Source organism: Pan troglodytes, chromosome 20 (assembly GCF_028858775.2).
Source record: "Pan troglodytes isolate AG18354 chromosome 20, NHGRI_mPanTro3-v2.0_pri, whole genome shotgun sequence".
Taxonomy (NCBI): Eukaryota; Metazoa; Chordata; class Mammalia; order Primates; family Hominidae; genus Pan; species Pan troglodytes.
This window is the reverse complement of record NC_072418.2, coordinates 22,906,144-22,918,926: the sequence shown is the minus strand read 5'-3', so window position 1 is coordinate 22,918,926 and position 12,783 is coordinate 22,906,144. Positions and strand designations below refer to the sequence as shown.

The following is a 12,783-nucleotide window of genomic DNA, read 5'->3' as shown; positions in this document are numbered from 1 at the left end:
GGATTCATAAGTAGGATTTTCTGACACTGACAGGAAAGTCTGCTAATGTTTACAAAATACCAAAGACTCTTCTTTCAAGCTTCAAAGATGGCCGAAAATTAACAGTTATGATTAGTTTTTCAGTACAAATAAAAAATTTAAATCTTGATTTTTTTGGCCAACATTTTAAACAGTCAAATTAGGTTTCAAATCAAAACAAATAAAACAACTAATGAAAATTACCCAATCAGTCAGGAGATAAGACCATCCTGGCTAACAGAGTGAAACCCCGTCTCTATTAAATATACAAAAAATTAGCGGGGCGTGTTGGCGGGCACCTGTAGTCCCAGCTACCCTGGAGGCTGAGGCAGGAGAATGGTGTGAACCCAGGAGGTGGAGCTTGCAGTGAGTTGAGATCATGCCACTGAACTCCAGCCTGGGCGACAGAGCAAGACTCTGTCTCAAAAAAAAAAAAAAGAAAAGAAAAATGAAAATTACCCAATTGGCAACAAGTCCTGTATTCCAACGTTATTTTTAAACCACCAATTATAACCTACTGCCAGTAATTATTTATAAGTACCTGCTTGTTTTATTACACACTGGTCAGTTATGTAAGAGAATAATTTGCAAGAATGATACTTGGCAATGGGTTACCTTAATGCTTCCGGAATAAACAGAAGCATTAACAAAACACCAGATCTTAAGCACTTTCAAATCTGTAATTTGAATTACCCAAAGGATTTTTAAATGTTACTTTTCCATTGAAGGATTGTAGGGAGTCTAGTCCCAGCTAACGTGGTTGATTTTAAAAAACAAATAAATCCCTAAGCCACATAGTAATGGAATACTACACTTGCTTTTTTTATCATATGGAAACAGCTCCAGGCAGAGCACAAGTAGAAGAAAACCTGCCAAATCAAAATACTGTAAAGAAAGTTCCTCTATGTACTCCAGTGAGAAAACCTCAAAAATAAAAATCAGAAGACCACCCACTGTTACCCTCCCCAGCAAAAAAACCTACCCAAAACACTTTAGTTCTGAACCTAACATTTCACTAAGATGTTCACAGGAGAAGCTTTAAGGTACTTAAAGCTGCAGCAGTACAGTTGAAAGCACCACATTACAGAGGAAATGCTCTAAAGGGTTCAGCAGCTGCCCACCCATCCCAAACCACCCCCAATCCCAGTAATATGTAAAAGCTCCTGTTAAAGTTTTTTTCTTATGCTAATAAATGCGTACCACCTAGTGACTAGCAGCATTAGAGAGGTAAAGTGAAAATAGGAAGCCTACAGGAATATCTAAATGCCTACTTAGAAGAAACAAAGCAGCAGACAGAATCCTTAGCCCTCTAGTCTATGTAGGGAAGCAGTTGAATTAAATTCAGATTTACCCACATTAACAAAAATTTAACAAAGCTCCCCCAAGACACCAGAATAAAACTTGACCTTTCCAGTCAAAGGGCAGAGAAAGGCTTCTTCCATGTCCTGGAGTTGAATGAGTTCAAAGATTGGCAATAAAGGAAAAAAGAAAGCATTACGGGTGTGATGGGAACAAGCTTTGGAGTTTATCGAACAGTCACACCAAGTTTCTTTAGCACAAGGACACCCTTTTCTTGGTACTCCTGTCGGGTCATCCAAAAATTGTCTTTGTCTTTCATGATATCCACTAGAACTGCACCGCCCAAGAATACCATGTGCTTTCTGCGGGATGGGTCTTCAATGCAGATCTTAAATTTAGGAAGTTTTTCCACATCATCCTTCAAAACTCTTTCTAAGTAAAGCTGTTTAAGTTCTCGTTCAACCATGATGACAGGCCAGGATACATAGTAGACCCTCCAGAAAGCACAATGTGTTTGTAGAATTCAGATCTGGTATCAATGTCAGCCGCCTGAATTGTGTTAAAAAGCAATTCAGCAACACCAACTCCTTCAACATTGATCAAGTGAGGCTGAAATAAAGCTTCTGGTGTTTCAAATCTCTCTCCCCCAACTTTGATGATTCATCCATCTGGGAGTGTATAAGATTCAACTAATACTGTGGTTTCTAAGGCCAGTTTCTGCTCTTGCACAATATTATATCCCACGTAACACAGTTTTTCTTTAATTTTAAGAACCGTTTCAAAATCAGCAGAGTGGTTGAAGGTGTATCCTTGCAACAGAAGTAGCTTGATAAGATATCTAGTTATATCCCTCCCAGCAATATCCAGTCTCCTGGTAAGATGAGGGAGAGAAAAGCCTTCATATACTGGGTAAATGTGAGTCACGCCATCTCCAGAGTCTACCACTACACCAGTCAATAAACCTTGAGCGTACAAAGTCAGAACTGCCTGGATGGCTACATATATACCGGAAAACTGGTAAGTTTCAAACATTACCTCTACCATCTTCTCTCTGTTTTCGGTTGGGTTCATAAGAGGTTCTGTGAGTAAGATTTTACAATTTCTGGTATCTATATTAGGTTTCTCTGGTCCAAATGTGTAGTCCCACAGGTGTTGCGTGTCATCCCAATTTCGTACTATGCCATTTTCCATAGGGTAGTTAACTTCTAACACTGATCGTAATTCACTTGCCTCATCACCAACCATAAGATCCTTGATTTCAATGTTTCCCACTTTGGTGGTTGATCTGATTGTTGTACCCGAGCGAGTTAGGAAAACGCCACACTTTGAGATGAATTAAGAGTCCTTTATTAGCCGGTGACCGAGAGACGGCTAACGTGCAAAGTTCTCTCGGCCCAGAGGAAGGGGCTTGATTAACTTTTATACCTCCCTTGGTTTAGGAAGGGGAGAGGGGTCTAGTTAGAACAATTTTACAGAAGTTAAGTAGTCAAAAAGTTAAAAGGATAAATGATTACAGGAAAGTAAACAGTTACAGGTGCAGGGGCTTTAAGACTATTACAAGGTGATAGACGCGGGGCTTTGGGCGTTATCAATCAGATGAATTCTTGGGGAGTGCGGATATAGCTTGCCACAGTATCTAATCAGTTAATTGCATTCTTGGATGTGCTGGGAGTCACCTTGCACAAGTTAAGTCCTTGAGGAAGGGGCTGCCAGTGAAAGAGCCAAGATGGAGTTTGTCTGGTTCTCTTAGCTAAGGGAGAAACAAGGCCAGGTGAATAAAGGAAAAAACAAGGTTGGGCATTACATGATAATAGATCTTCCAACCAAAGCTGGGAAGATGTGTTCTGGAAAGTTGGAGCCTGCATATCCACACTTCACAAACCCGGTGCCATTGTCGCACACCACCACCTTCCTGCCCTGGCTGTCCATCGTCCGCCCAGGGAAGAGCCGCTGCCGCCGCACAACCTACAGCCGCCGCCGCCCTGCCGTTTTCTCTTCTTCCAAAACTTATTTTTAAATCAGCCATAATAGTAATCAAAGACAGAGAAAAGAAGGTTTTTAATATTCATAATTTATATTTTAAAACGAACATGCTTCTAGAAATAAAGAAGGACAGGAAGAAAGAAATATACAAACAAATAAAAGGTAGCCTGGTCAACATGGTGAAAGCCTGCCTTTACTAAAAATACAAAAATTAGCTAAGTGTGGTGGTGCACACCTGTAATCTCAGCTAGAGGCTGAGGAGGCTGAGGCACTAGAATCACTGGAACCTGGGAGGCAGAGGTTGGGCGTGGTGGCGGGAGCCTGTAGTCCCAGCTACTCGGGAGGCTGAGGCAGGAGAATGGCGTGAACCCGTGAGGCGGAGCTTGCAGTGAACCGAGATAGTGCCACTGCAGTCTGGCCTGGGAGAAAGAGCGAGACTCCGTCTCAAAAAATAAATAAATAAATAAATAAATAATACAATTAGCAAAATCAATAACAAAGTTGAAGGCAGATGTAATCAAGAAGAATTTTTGCATTCAACTGAAGTTAATTTTTTACCTCATTTAAATATATTGTTGGATCTTTTAGAGGTTTTGTGTAATCACCAAGACACTACTAAGAAAATATCTGTATAGATACACAAAAGAAAATAAGAAGAAAATTGAAAGCATATCAATACAAAAATTTAAAAGAAACACACACACACAAAGGCAGAAAAAAATGAGAGACAAAGATACAAAAATCAAATAAAACAATTAATAAAGTAACATTGGTCAGGTGCGGCGGCTTATGCCTGTAGTCCCAGCACTTTAGGAAGCCAAGGAAGTTGGATCACTTAAGGTCAGGAATTCAAGCCCAGCCTGGCCAACATGGCATAAATCCATCTGTACTAAAAATACCAAAAATTAGCCAGGCATGGTGGCAGGTGCCTGTGATCCCAGCTACTCAGGTGGCTGAGACAGGAGAATCCCTTGGACCTAGGAGGCAGAGGTTGCAGTGATCTGAGATTGCACCATTGCACTCTAACCTGGATGAAAGAGTGAGACTCCGTCACACACACACACACACACACACACAGACACACACACACACACAAATTATTGTTTTTCTCTTTCAGAAAACTATTTAAATATATATAATTATCTTTCCAATCAAGAGACATACTTTCAATAAAAAGCTTTATTAAAAAATTTTACCAGCCTGACCAACATGGCAAAACCCTGTCTCTACAAAAAATACAAAAGTTAGTCAACTGTGGTGGTGCCTGCCTGTAATCCCAGCTACTCAGGAGGCTGAGGCAGGAGAATCACTTGAACCTAGAAGGTGGAGGTTGCAGTAAGCCGAGGTCGCACCACTTGCACTCCAGCCTGGGTGACAGAGTGAGACTCCATCTCAAAAAAAAAAAATTTGAAAATCAAGATCCAACTTGCCTTTCTACAAGAGTCACCTCAGATCTAATGACAAAGACTGAAAGTGGTGAGATGGAAGTAGAAATTTCATGTAAATATTAATGAAATGAGAGCAGAAGAGGTCAAAATAATATTACAAAAGCTACATCTTAAGTCAAAAACTGTCATATTTTATAAAATGTACTTTAAGTCAAAACTTCAAAAAGACACAGAAGGGCATTAAACAATATATAAATTCATTCACTGGGAACTTATCACAAATTTGTGTGTATTTGTGTGTGTGTGTGTTTCAAATTAGGGTTTCAAATATATAAAGCAAATACTAACAAAACTGAATAAGCACATAGAGAGAAATATAATTATACTAGGCTATTTCAATACCCCACTTGCTATAATAATAATGACATATTTGAAAATCCATGTTTAGTGTGCCAGTATTCACAAAAGACAAAAGGCTGAAGCAACCCAGATGTCTCTTGATTTATAAACATATCAAAAAATGTAACATATACATATGATGAAATATTATCCCACCTTAAAAAAAAACAATCGTATCACATTTTAAGATGAACCTTGAGAATATTATGTCACCTGAATTAATCCAGTAACAAAATAATGGATACTGTATGATTCCATTTATATGAGGTATCTTAAGAAGTCAAAATCATAAAAAGAGAAAGTGGAAGGTTTGTCCAGTCTAGGGCTGGAGAGAGAGTAAAATGAGCAGTTGTTACTTAATGGGTATTGAGTTTAAGTTTTACAAGATGTAAAGTTTCTAGAAGTCTTTGCATAACAATGCGAATATACTTAACATTCCTGAAATGAACAGCTTTTTTTTGAGACAGGATCTCACTCTGTCACCCAAGATGGAATGTAGAGGCACAATTTTGACTCCCCCTCAATCTCCAAAGTAGATGGGACCACAGGTGCACACCACCATGCCTGGCAATTATTAATTTTTTTTTAATAGAGAAAGGTCTCCATATGTTGCCCAGGCTGGTCTCAAGCTTTCAGGCTCCAGGGATCCTTCTGTCTTGGCCTCCCAAAATCCTGGGATTACAGATGAGAGCCACAAACATGCCTGGCCATGAAATATACACTTCAATAGATTTAAGACGGTACATTTTATGTGTTTTTAAAATATTTCTTTTGGTCGGGCGTGGTGGCTCAAGCCTGTAATCCCAGCACTTTGGGAGGCCAAGGCGGGCAGATCACGAGGTCAGGAGATCGAGACCATCCGGGCTAACACGGTGAAACCCCGTCTCTACTAAAAATACAAAAAAATAGCTGGGCTTGGTGGTGGGCGCCTGTGGTCCCAGCTACTCGGGAGGCTGAGGCAGAAGAATGGCGTGAACATGGGAGGCGGAGCTTGCAGTGAGCCAAGATCGCGCCACTGTACTCCAGCCTGGGCGACAGAGCAAGACTCAAAAAAAAAAAATTCTTTTAAAGAAAAACTGAAAAAAATACAGAATTATAAATCTTTTTGAAAATTACCTTCAAATAACTAAAGTGTTTCACAAAACGAAATATATATTCATCATTAAACACATGGTAAAAATAAGACTATCTCCATGACAACTCACTTAGACAAGATAAAACTGCCATTGAAAATCGGCTAAGAAAGAATATAGGATAAGCCATAACTAAAATTGGGGTCACATTTATAAATAAACACACAGACATATGTAATCTGATTGTGATAAACATGCATAATTTATCTCTTAATTAAACCTCAAATTGACTTAAACTGTACAAACAGTATTGCAAATTGTCTAAAATTGTAATACGAAAGTAAAGCCAACAGACACAAAAAACTGATGTTAAGAAACCTACACTGAGGCCAGGCACAGTGGCTTATGCCTGTAATCTTAGCTCCTTGGAAAGCTGAGACACGAGAATTGCTTGAACCCGGGAGGTGGAGGTTGCAGTCAGCCAAGCCCGCACCACTGTACTCCAGCCTGGGTGACAGATCGTGACTCCGACTCACAAAAACAAAAAAAATTGTCTAGGTAACTGGAATATTTAACTATTACTGTATACTCATCAAATGCAAGTATTTTGAATCATTGGCATGCATTGTGTGGCAGTAAAATTTCAGAGAATAAGGAGTATAATTATAAATAGAAGATTCTAATGAGAAACTTCTAATAAATAGCATTTAAAAGAAACTAGAGATATTTGTTTTAAATATATGCTATTCTTACACAAAATGAAACTGCTGTAATCCAACTTTGAAGCAAAGAATAGCCTTACATTGTTAAATATAGAAAATATATATATCTACTTTGCAGAATAGGGTTAGACCCTCTGATATGTAAAACAATTAGGAAATAAACTATGTTATTATTCAGATATAGGCTGAAGAAAGTAGAGGAAAATTCTGTAATTCCTTTTTGCCAGCAGCAAAATTAAATTTATAAGTAAATATTTTAGTAAATATGAAGTGCCCACTAATTATCTAATTTACTGCAGGCATAATATGCAAATTTTAGCAAATTGTTTTAAATATCTGAATCTAAAATTACAGACAAACTTGAAGTAGAAAATAGAAAGTAAAAATGTATAAGGAGAGTGACATCAGTAAGATAAAAAGACTAGCTGGGTGCAGTGGCTCATGCCTGTAATCCCAGCACTTTGGAAGGCCAAGGCGTGCGGATCATGAGGTCAAGAGATTGAGACCATCCTGGCCAACATGGTGAAACCCCATCTCCACCAAAAATAATAAAAAATTAGTCAGGCATGGCGGCAGGCACCTGTAATCCTAGCTACTTGGGAGGCTGAGGCAGGAGAATTGCTTGAACCTGGGAGGCGGAGGTTGCAGTGAGCCAAGATCGTGCCATTGCACTACAGTCTGGGCAAAAAGAGCAAAACTCCACATCAAAAAAAAAAAGAAAAAGAAAAAAATGAAAAGACTAAAAGTGCCCTATTTTCATATCCCCTTACAATAAAAATATATATATGTGTATGTATATATACACATATATACATATATATATACACAACACACATATATATACACACACATATATATACACATATACACACACACACACACACATATATATATATATATACATCAGCCATACCTGACAGAAATGCCTTTATAAGAGAATCAGGCATTGTGGCTCACACATGTAATGACAGCTACATGGTACATTAAGGTTATGTCACTGCTTCAGGCCAGGATTTCGAGACCAGCCTGGGTTATGTAGCAAGACGCCATCTCCAAAATAAGTGCCTCTAAGAGAGATTTGAGATCCAGGGAGGGAGTTGTGAAACACTGTCAAAGCTTAAGATTGAGAAGAGTTTTATTCAGAAGGCAGGCCCTCATTCAGGTGGGAAACTACAGGACCCCTGTTCTTGGCTACAGACCAGGATAAGATTCATCCAACTTGGTCCTACTGAAAATTCAGAACTTACTCTGTAACCATCCCAAACTTTTCCCAGCCACAGTCTGGCAGAGGTCCTGCCATTCCCTGACCTGGAGGAAGGCACACACTTACAGCCACATAGGCAGGCCTGCAGACCTTGGCCTTTACTGTGGTCCCTGAAGCAGTTCAATGACTCAGTTTCAGTTACCTGAGCCACAGTTTATGGTCAGTTCTGCCTATATAGAAACCCACACAGTTACCTGAGGAAATGCTCTCTGGTACTCACTGAAAGCCACACTCATCCACATCCTGATTTAAGGCCCAGCATATGCAGACCTGACTGCAAAAACATGCCCTAGTGTCTGCCCTATAGAGCAAAGTCCTGAAGGATATTCAGTCTGTCTAAAAATAAAATGGGAATTACAACTACCCAAGCCTCTGTACCAAGCCAACTAAAGGTGGACCCTAGTGCAGACCCAGCAGCCTTGTGACCAAGCTACAACCCCTCTTCACTACAAATTCAGAGAGCATCTCATCACCCTAAGGGCCAACAAAAGATCTTTACCTTCTAAAATCAGTTTGTGAAAACTTGAAGAGGTATTTGCTGCATTGAATTCAGACACCAATACAAAACTATATTGTGAGCATTGTCAATGCTTCTATTTTGTGTGTGTGTGTGTAGGTGTGAGATGCAGTTTTGCTCTTGTTGCCCAGGCTGAAGTGCATTGGTGTGATCTCGGCTCACTGCAACCTCTGCCTCCTGCCTCAAGTGATTTTCCTGTCTCAGCCTCTGGAGTTGCTGGGATTACAGGCTCATGTCAACACACCCAGCTAATTTTTGTATTTTTAGTAGAGATGGGGTTTCATCATATGGGTCAGGGTGGTCTCAAACTCCTGACCTCAGGTGATCCACCCGCTTCGGCCTCCCAAAGTGCTGGGATTACAGCTGTGAGCCACAGAGCCTGGCCAATGCTTCTGTTTTAATGTAGCACTGGAAGTATGTGGCAGAAGAATTAGTCAAAGAAATAAAAAAAACTATTGAAATAAAAAAAGTAAAAAGTTGCTGTTTGTAGTTCATACAATTGTGTATATAAAAAACCATAAACAGTACATTAAAATGTCTAAACTAATAAATACACTCAGTAAATTAGCAAAATACAAAATTAACGTACAAGTATATATAGGGTTTCATACACTTTTTTTTTTTTTTTTGAGAAGGAGTCTTGCTCTTTTGACCAGCCTGGAGTGCAATGGTGTGATCTTGACTAACTGCAACTTCCACCTCCCAGGTTCAAGTGATTCTCCTGCCTCAGCCTCCCGAGTAGCTGGGATTACAGACATGCACCACCACACCCAGCTAATTTTTGTATTTTTAGTAGAGACAGGGTTTCTCCACGTTGGTCAGGCTGGTCTCGAACTCCCCACCTCAGTTGATACACCCACCTCAGTCTCCCAAAGCGCTGGAATTACAGGCGTTGGCCACCGTGCCTGGCTACAGTTTCATACACTTAAAACAAACTATCTAACAAAATAGAGGGAAAAAAATCTTATTTGCTATAGCATTAAGTAATAAATTTCTGAGAAAAAAGTTGACCAAGGAGGTAAAAATCTTTACAATAAAAAATGAAAAAATTAAAGAAGATCCAAATAAATTTTAAAATATTTTGTCTATGGATTGAAAGAATAAATATTAATAAAGTGCCATATTATCCAAAGTGATCTATAGATTCAATATACTTCCTATCAAAATTGCAGTGGCATTTTTTTCGCAGTACTGGAAAATACAATTCTAAAATTTACATGAAACTAAAATAAACTTTGAATAGCCAAAGCAATCTTGAGGAAAAGGAATAAAGCAGAAAAATATCATAATTTCAAACTATATTTCAAGACTTTATAGTAATAAAAACAGAATAGATTGTGCTGAAAAAAAAAACAAAAAAATGCAACAGAAACTATTACTCTCACACATATCAGACCTGATGCAAAAAGATAACATGAAAAATAGTTTTAGTTTCTCTAAATAATGCAAATAGATATTTGCATATCTGCAAAACAATGGAAAAGCAGCCAGATTGTGTAGTCTCTTTTTCGTTTGTCTTGTTTTGTTTTTTTGTGACGGAGTCTCACTCTGTTGCCCAGGCTGGGGTGCAATGGCACGATCTTGGCTCATGGCAAGCTCCGTCTTCTGGGTTCAAGTGATTCTTTGGCCTCAGCCTCCCAAGTAGCTGTGATTATAGGTGTCCAACAACCCCCCTGGCTAATTTTTGTATTTTTAGTAAAGACGAGGTTTCACCATGTTGGTCAGGCTAATCTCGAATTTCTGACCTCAGGTGATCCACTGCCTTAGCCTCCCAAAGTTCTGAGATTACAGGCATGAGCCAATGTGCCCAACCTGTGCAGTCTCTTACATGCCATGAAGAGGACTTTGGCTCTCACTGTGAACTTGAAGGAAGCTCACCAAAAGAAAAGTGGAATCCTTAGAGAATTTAAAATCATAAGACAGAAGATGCCCCTTTGTAGGAGCAAAATTAAATAAATAAATAAACAAATAACACAGCTGCCCAGGAACTATTTCCTCTGGAACACAGCTTCCTGAATCACATTTTAAAAACTTGCTTTCTCATTGACCTTGGGACCTCTTATCTGTGTCGTCTCTTGTATTCATTTTCACTCACACCTACCTGGGGGTTTGGCAATCATCTCATGTCTCTTCATAGTCAAGGGTTTTTTTCCTTGCTCCAGACAGGTGATCAGGTCTGGCTTAGGACAACAATACCTGTTTTATTAAAAATAAATAACATGAGTCTTGCTCATATTCTCCAATTACAAGCACATTACTAAATGTGCTCAGCAGAGCAGATATAATAAAATATTCTAGTAAATTAATACCAAAATACTAATTCATAACAGAAATTTCTAAATATTTAGAAAATACTTTCAGCCAGGTGCAGTGGCTCACACCTGTAATCCTAGCACATTGGGAGGCTGAGGTGGTGGATAACCTGAGGTCAGGAGTTCAAGACAGCCTTACCATCATAGAGAAACCCCATCTCTACTAAAAATACAAAAAATTAGCCGGGCATGGTGGCACAGGCCTGTAATCCCAGCTACTCAGGAGGCTGAGGCAAGAGAATTGCTTGAACCCGGGAAGTGGATGTTGTGGTGAGCGGAGATCATACCATTGCACTCCAGCCCGGGCAACAAGAGTGAAACTCTTCAAAAAGAAAAAAAGAAAAAAACAGAAGGAAAGAAGAAAGAAAGAAAGAGAGAAAGAGAGAAAGAAAGAAGAAAGAAAGAAATAAGAAAGAAAGAAAGAAGAAAGAAAGAAAGAGAAAAAGGAAGGAGGAATACTTTCAATATGCAGGTTTCTTAATTTTACTATCTGGTACTACTGAATCAAAAATTGGTGGTGGCAATTAGATTTTCAGGTGGGGCAACAATATTTTATGCCACTAAGTTTCTGGAATTACCACTAATTTAGAGTGAAGAATACAGCTCAACTCAGGAATGTGGAAAGTCTGGATTAAGATGAAACATCTTGAAGAAATTCTTTTCTAAATGAACAAATTCTGAAGATTTTCTGGAAAAAGTGGATCTGAAACTCTTTTATGAAAAGAATAAATTACTAAAACAATTCTGCAAAAAAAGAGAAATAAAATCTTTAGGGTATATTATGAATTATATATTCAGGTTATCTTCACCAAGGAAGACTAGGTTTCTGTGGTTCTCTAATATCACATCCCTATATAGATTCTGCTGTGCAGTGTCCAGGCAATGCCACTCCTCCAGAGAGAATTCTGTGGCCACATCCCTAAATTGCAGTGGTCCCTGAAACACACATACACACACCTTTACTTAAATGGCCATGAGCAGAATTTTTAATTTGACTTAAGGTGAAATGCGAGCGTAAAGAGAACTGGTTCTGACTTATAGGATGACTAAAATTATTCAATAAAATAATTTTCAACACAGAAATATTCTCTAATGTATTCTCTAACTCTGAGAAAAAAGAGCAGCATAAGATCCGCCACATCGGTTCATATACATTTTTCGAGATAATAAAGTATAAAATTGAGGGCAAGAACAAGAACACATACAGTTTTGAGTGCTATATTTACATCATACAGAATGAGTTGTGAATATTTTTCTGTGAGGAAAAGAAAGAGAGATCAGATGGTTAATGTGTCCGTATAGAAAGTAGACATAAGAGACTCCATTTTAATCTGTAACCCTATCCCCAGCCCTGTGCTCCCTGAGACATGTGCTGTGTCCACTCAGGGTTAAATGGATTAAGGGCTGTGCAAGATGTGCTTTGTTAAACAAATGCTTGAAGGCAGCATGCTCGTTAAGAGTCATCACCACTCCCTAATCTCAAGTACCCAGGGACACAAACACTTCTCAGAATCACTTTGCAGGGGTTGTCTGGGCTCAGTCTCACCTCCCAGGTTTCAGAGGCTGCAGGTTTTATTCAGCTGTGATGGATCCAGGCTGGGATTCCTTCTACCTTTACAGCTGTGGGGGTGGTCAAGATGATGGTCTGGGCTCCTTTCCACCGTGGTCGCAAGGGGGATGTGTTCCAATCTTTGATCCACACTCAATCACCTGGGGAGAAAGGGTGAATTGGGGAGAATAAGCTGATGGGGCGCCTCTCATTTACACAGGCTGAAATTGTTTGAGTAAATTTCCTAAGGCCTGTAGCT

The 12,783-nt window shown here is 39.1% G+C and overlaps 1 pseudogene; it reads right to left on the bottom strand.

The window, feature by feature from the left end:
- Window positions 1–1,267: 1,267 nt before the first annotated feature.
- Window positions 1,268–10,859, bottom strand: LOC455886 (actin-related protein 2-like; annotated as a pseudogene).
- Between the last annotated feature and the right edge of the window lie 1,924 nt (window positions 10,860–12,783).